At 45.6% G+C, this 6,000-nt stretch overlaps 1 protein-coding gene across 10 annotated transcripts in view; it reads right to left on the minus strand.

Annotated features, from left to right (window-relative positions):
- The window catches only part of TBL1X (transducin beta like 1 X-linked), a 201,541-nt gene extending 197,524 nt beyond the window's left edge, over positions 1 to 4,017 (minus strand). For 3 of the 10 annotated variants that reach the window (XM_042456568.1, XM_042456569.1, XM_042456579.1), the window contains exon 1: positions 1,931 to 2,384. The gene's annotated coding sequence lies outside the window, so the exon portion shown is untranslated. Of the gene's footprint in view, positions 1 to 1,536; positions 1,723 to 1,930; positions 2,385 to 2,587; positions 2,729 to 3,640; positions 3,741 to 3,952 lie in introns of those variants that run through there. The other 7 variants (XM_042456575.1, XM_042456576.1, XM_042456570.1 and 4 more) reach the window with 5 other exon arrangements.
- Between the last annotated feature and the right edge of the window lie 1,983 nt (positions 4,018 to 6,000).

The following is a 6,000-nucleotide window of genomic DNA, read 5'->3' on the forward strand; positions in this document are numbered from 1 at the left end:
TCAGCCATGTTGGCCAATAGTCTGGGATTCTGGCACCTGAAGTCCACAATCCCTTAAAGAGCACAGTTTGGGGACCACTGCAAAGGATACGAGGGTTAGTGTGGTGTAGTGGCTTGAGCTAGAACACTTGGGAGACCAGAGTTTGAATCCCAGCTCGGCCTCAACAGGATGGCAATGGCAAACCCCACTCTGAAGAAACTTGACAAGGAAACCCCAAGAATAGGTTCACTTTGGGGTCGCCACAGAGAGCCAACGTGGTGTAGTGGTTTGAGCACTGGATTAGGACCCTGGGTGGCCGGGGTACCAATCCTGGCTCAGCCATGGAATCCCACTGGATGACCTTGGCCAATTCGCACTCTCACAGCCTCAGAGGACGGCAATGGCAAACCTCCTCTGAAGAAGCTTGCCAAGAAACCCTATGACAGGGTTGCAGTAAGTTGGAAATTACTTGAAGGCACACAACAGCAACAGAGTTGCCGTAAATCAGAAATGACTTGAAGGCACACAACATTGACAACAACGAGGTCGCAATAAGTTGGAAATGGCTTGGAGTCACGCAACAACAACAGGGTTGCCATCAGCTGGAAACAACTTGAAAGCACACAACAACAATAAGAGTTGCTATAAGTTGGAAACTACTTGAGCCACACAACAACAACAACAACACAGTAAGTTGGAAATGACTTGAAGGCCCACAACAACAACAGGGTTGCCATAAATTGGAAACGACTTGAAGGCACACAACAACAAGAAGAAGAAAAGGATCACAGTAAGTCGGAAAGGACTTGTAATCATGCAACAACAGGGTTGCCATAAATTGGAAATTACTTGAAGGCACACAATAACGATAATGGACGTGATGTGAAGGCACACAACAACAACAACAGTATCCCTGTTTTGTGGATTTGGGGTGTGATAGTACTTTGCTCCATGGCTAGCCCTGGCTAGTTTTGAGAGGGGTGAGCAAGGGAGAACAGGAAGGAAGGCAGGAGGGAAGGGTAGGCCCCACACCTTTCCCAGCTTGAGTGCAACAGGTTGCAAGGGGGCAGGGTTCAAAAACCACAGGGCTCCCTTGGTAAGAAAGAAGGAGACTCCCCAGCCAGCCAGCCAGCCACAAGGCCATGCCCAACCTGGCTCTCCTAGTTGCTTAGCCTTCTTCCCATGTGGCACACACACACACACCCTGCAGCCAAAGCCAGGAGGTGCTGGAGTTTGCTGATTCAAGCCTTGGGAATGAATGGGGATTCCCCTCCCCCTGCTGCTGCTGCTGCTGCTGCTGAGGGTTATGCAAACGCCACACCATTTGCAAGAACGGCGGGCTCTCACCGCCCTTCCCCCACACACCCCTCTCACACACACATCTATAGCTATATCCCCCCACAACACACACAACGACTCCAGAGCCAAGTCCACCTGGCCCATTCCCCAGGAACCACTCACAAAAAGGGCCCCAAGCCTTCCCCATCCCCCCCTTGTTTCCAGCCCCACAAGAGAAGGGCTTCCTGTTCTGGGCGCCATGAGAAGCCTCTCTCTCACCTTGTTTTAAAAAGGAGAGAGTTTCCAGAGACTTTGGGCTGGGGAGCCCCACGAGGAGAAGCCAAGGCTCGCCAAGGAAGAGAGGACCCCCAGCCTCCTCCTCCTCATACTCCTCCTATTTCTAGTAGGAGCCCCATTCCAGGCACGAGGGAGCCAGCCCTGCTCCAGGAGCTGAGGCACCAGGGCCATCCCATCCCCCCCTTTCTCTCCACAAGGAACACAAGCAAAGAGCTCCACAACACGAGGAAGTTGCAAGGGACCCACACCAACACACGCCCAGCTCCATTTCGCCCTCACCAGGAACAATAACAACCTAATAATAATAATAATAATAATTAATAACAACAACAACAATAATAATAATGCAAAAAGGGGGGGTTTAAGGCAGACTCACCTCCCTCAAAGGCACACAGACAGCTTTGCACTCCAGAGAAGGAAAGCTCCAACTTGGGGAAGAGTGGAAAGGAATCAAAACCACACTCCCAACCCCCACAGGCACCAGGAGGCTGCCTTCACTTGCAGTCCATGGGGGCCCTCTTCTTTGATCCCCCCCCCCTCACAATTAAAAACTAAAACGAAGGGGGAAGCAAGGCAGGGCTGGGCAGCTCCAGCCAGTGTCTCCACAGCCTCCTTACACAGCCACACAAAACGGAGGGAAGAGAGAAGGAGCCCAAGCAAGAAGTCCCGAAGAGGGCGATGGAAAGTTTTTTGGGTGCGGAATGGCGGTCAGGAGGTGCTGGTGCTGCTGCTGCTGCTGCTGCTGCTGCTCTTGCTCACAACTCCTCCATGGAGCAGTGGGTCTGGTTGGGGAGTGTGTCTCTAAGTAAGCAAAGGGTGAGCCTTCCTTCCCCCAGAGAGAGAACAGCAGCAGCAGCAGCTCCTCACCCAGCAGACAAGAGGCAGACAGGCATCTCTGGAAATCAACATATTGATCATAAATAAAGGAAGAGAGAGATATATTTGGGGTGTGTGTGTGTGTGTGTGGTCTCTGCTTTTATCATTTGCATCGGATGTTAAATAATCATCATCATCATCATCATCATCCACCTACCTTGAACACACATTAATCCCCTTCTTTTCCAAGCCCCTGTGTCCTGGAGTAACTCCTTAGTCACTTTTAGGGATTATATTGAAATGTTGTGTTGCACTCCAGCAAAACAGGAGACATTTTTTTACCCCCTCCCTCCCTTGTCTGCATTCAAAGGGAATGTTAACCCTGTGGAGTCAGCAAAAAGGAAGGAGGGGGAAAGGGGGGATCAAAGATTTTAAAACAACACACTCCACATCCACTTCCTCACATAATGTCTGGGTGTGTTATTTTCCAATATTTTCACAGTCTTGGGTTCCTATGGGAAGGGAGTGGAGGGGGTCATAACGTTGAGGGGGAATGAGGAAATTGGGTTCTTACTAAATGCATAACAAGAAAGATCACACAGAAACACAAAGATTACACAAGAAGCATCATAAAGGTCACACACACACACACTGCACACCCATACACAAAGCTACAATATGTGTGTGTGTGTGTGTATATATATATATTGTATTATACAATATCTATATATATTGTATATATATTGTATCTTTATACAATAAAGATCACACACACACTGCACATCCCTACACAAAGCTACTGTGTGTGTATATATATTTATACACACACACACACATACACATACATATAGTATAATACAGCATATATATATTGTAGCTTTGTGTAGGGGTGTGCAGTGTGTGTGTTTGTGATCTTTATTGTACAAAACTCCTCTTTTAAGCAGTCAGTTATTTTCATGATAGCCATCCGCTGTTGTTGCTGTTGTTGCTTTTCAATTTCAGTTTCCAAAAAGTTATTTCCTCCAAAGCCAGTCCTAAACCAAATTTGAGTCTTTCCCCAATGTAACCTGATCATGGTGGGCAGAAGACAATTCATGCTTTCCTTAATATAATAATAATAATAATTAATATTATATAATTGGGGGTTCACCTATCCAAAACAGCATGACATCCCATACTATATTTTTAATATCCTGTACACTTCATGAGTGATTTAAAACCCTTGCTATTCTCTGCCATAATTTACAGCACATGAAAAACATGGACTTACACTCTCTCCATAATTGTGATTCAGCAGAATAGGCTTTATTACATGGTAGGAGCTGCCATTCAGCCCTAGAAACAGATGTTGATGTTCTTTTGTCTTGAATTAGCCCTTCTTTTCCATATATATATATATATATATTCTCTAGGCTTATGCAGCTTTCAGACAGAGCTACATAACATTCAATGGCGAGAGAGAGAGAGAGAGAGAGAGAAGAGGAAGAGAGAAAGAAAAAAGGGAGCAGTACAAAAAGCAATGCAAGTACATGATGCAACATTGCCCTGGTTACATGTGCTTTCCATCCCCCATCCTTCTTACTGGTGAGAGTGCTGTGTTTTTTCCGCCTGCAGGGTCACATTGTGGCTGATTGATTCTCCTTTCGCCTTGCTCAGTCATTCAGATTTGGAAAGTAAATAACAAGTTGACATCATTACAGCTCTCTGCATTACTGTGACACATTCCTCGGCTACCACACACTCTCTGGTAGAGGCGCAGCCAGAAAAACAAAAGGGAACCCTGCTTACTTGAACCATGGAAACATGTGCTGCTTTTAGCCTGCAGTCCTGTTTCCTAGTCCTGCTCTCTCTGTGTCTGTGCCTTCAAATCCCTTGTCAACTTTAGAGTAGGCCCAATTAGAAGTTCACTGTTACTCTTTGTAGGAAGACACAGAACTGGTGATGCCATGAGTTTCATAGGGACTTCTTAGGCAAGGAGTGCTTTGTGTCTTTGCCACTTCCTTCCTCCGAAATATAACCTACAGCACCCTGGTTTGAGCGCTGGACTATATCGCCAGAAACCAGGGTTCAAATCCCTACTGAAATATGAAACCCACCTAGGACAGGTCTCATGCACTCAGCCTTAGAGGACGGCAATGGCAACCCCCCTCTGAAGGAACTTGCCAAGACAGCTATGCTTTAGGGTTGCCATAAGTCAGAAACAACTTGAAAGTACACAACAACAACCTGGTATTCTGTGGCCCATCCAAATACTAATCAAAACTGACCCGGCTTAGCTTCCAAGATCAGAAGGATCTGGTACATTTAGAGTACAATAGGCTCTCGGTTTTTGCAGGGTATCCATTCCAGACCCACCCCCCCTGCGAAAATGGAGGCTCACGCTTATTCAAGCCCCATAGGCTTGAATGAAGTGTGCCCCCATGCGTGCGGCCCAGGTGCATGCGCCATTGTAAATACCAGAAGTTGCCTCTCAGCTCATATTCAAAGACATGGATCTCAGATCGGCAAGTTAGAAGGGGTGACTGTGTTGTTGTTGTTGTTGTTGTTGTTGTTGTTGTTGTTGTTGTGTGCCTCCAAATCATTTCCAGCTTAAGGTAACCCTAACATGGGGTGGGTTTTTTCGTTTTGTTTTGTTTTTTGGCAAGATTTCTTCAGAGGAGGTTTGCCATTACCTTCCTCTGAGGCTGAGAACAAGTGACTTGCCCAGTGGGTTTCATGGCCAAGCCAGGAATCAAACCCTGGTCTCCAGAATCATAGTCCAACACTCAAACCTGTATTTAGACCAATGGCTACCCTTGGAATAAGCCTCACTGCACTCTACAGGGCTTATTTTAGAGTAGGCACTGTTCAGTGTTAATCTTGGTGGGAAGACACAGAAGTGTTTAAAATGTCGTATGATGTTGAAATAAATATGTGTACACTTATCCCTCCATATTTGCGGCTTTGATATTTGCAGATGTAATTATTCACAGATTTGATTAATGTTTTCTCTCTAGGAATACCTAGGTCCTTCAGTGCAATTCTATGGTCAACTTTAACTAAATGTTGCACTGAAAGATCTACTAGAAATTCCTAGAGAGAATACTCTACTAGGTATTTGTAGCTCCTTTGGTGCAGTTCTATGGTCAGTGTCTGTCGGATGTTGGCCACAGAGCTGCACTGGAGGACCTAGAGATTCCTAGAGAGGTGTCCTCTCAGGTAAAAACATGGTGTTTTTGTTATTTGCATTTTTTCCATATTCATGAGGGTCTTGTACCCTTAACCCTAGTGAATATGGAGGGACAAGTGTATATTGTTACTGACTTTATGAGTTTTATTTGTTAAACTGTGAATCAACCATATTTACTTGAAAGTAATTTCCATTCCCATCACTGAAATTTGCTTCCAAATAAGCATGCATAACCTTAAAAGGATGTGACTGATGCAAAACATGAGCAAATATTAACCATACAATATATAAATGTTAGTATCTTATGACTGATTTGTACACGCTGGAACACCCCTGTGGAGCAATCTGTTGGCTGCAGCTGGAGGAACAAAGCCATGAGCCTGCTGACAGGGCTGCAGGGTGACTCTCACAGATCATCAGGGAAAGGCTGATATGTCTGGCTCATATGTCATTTCCTTTAC

This window comes from Sceloporus undulatus, chromosome 3 (genome assembly GCF_019175285.1).
Source record: "Sceloporus undulatus isolate JIND9_A2432 ecotype Alabama chromosome 3, SceUnd_v1.1, whole genome shotgun sequence".
Classification (NCBI taxonomy): Eukaryota; Metazoa; Chordata; class Lepidosauria; order Squamata; family Phrynosomatidae; genus Sceloporus; species Sceloporus undulatus.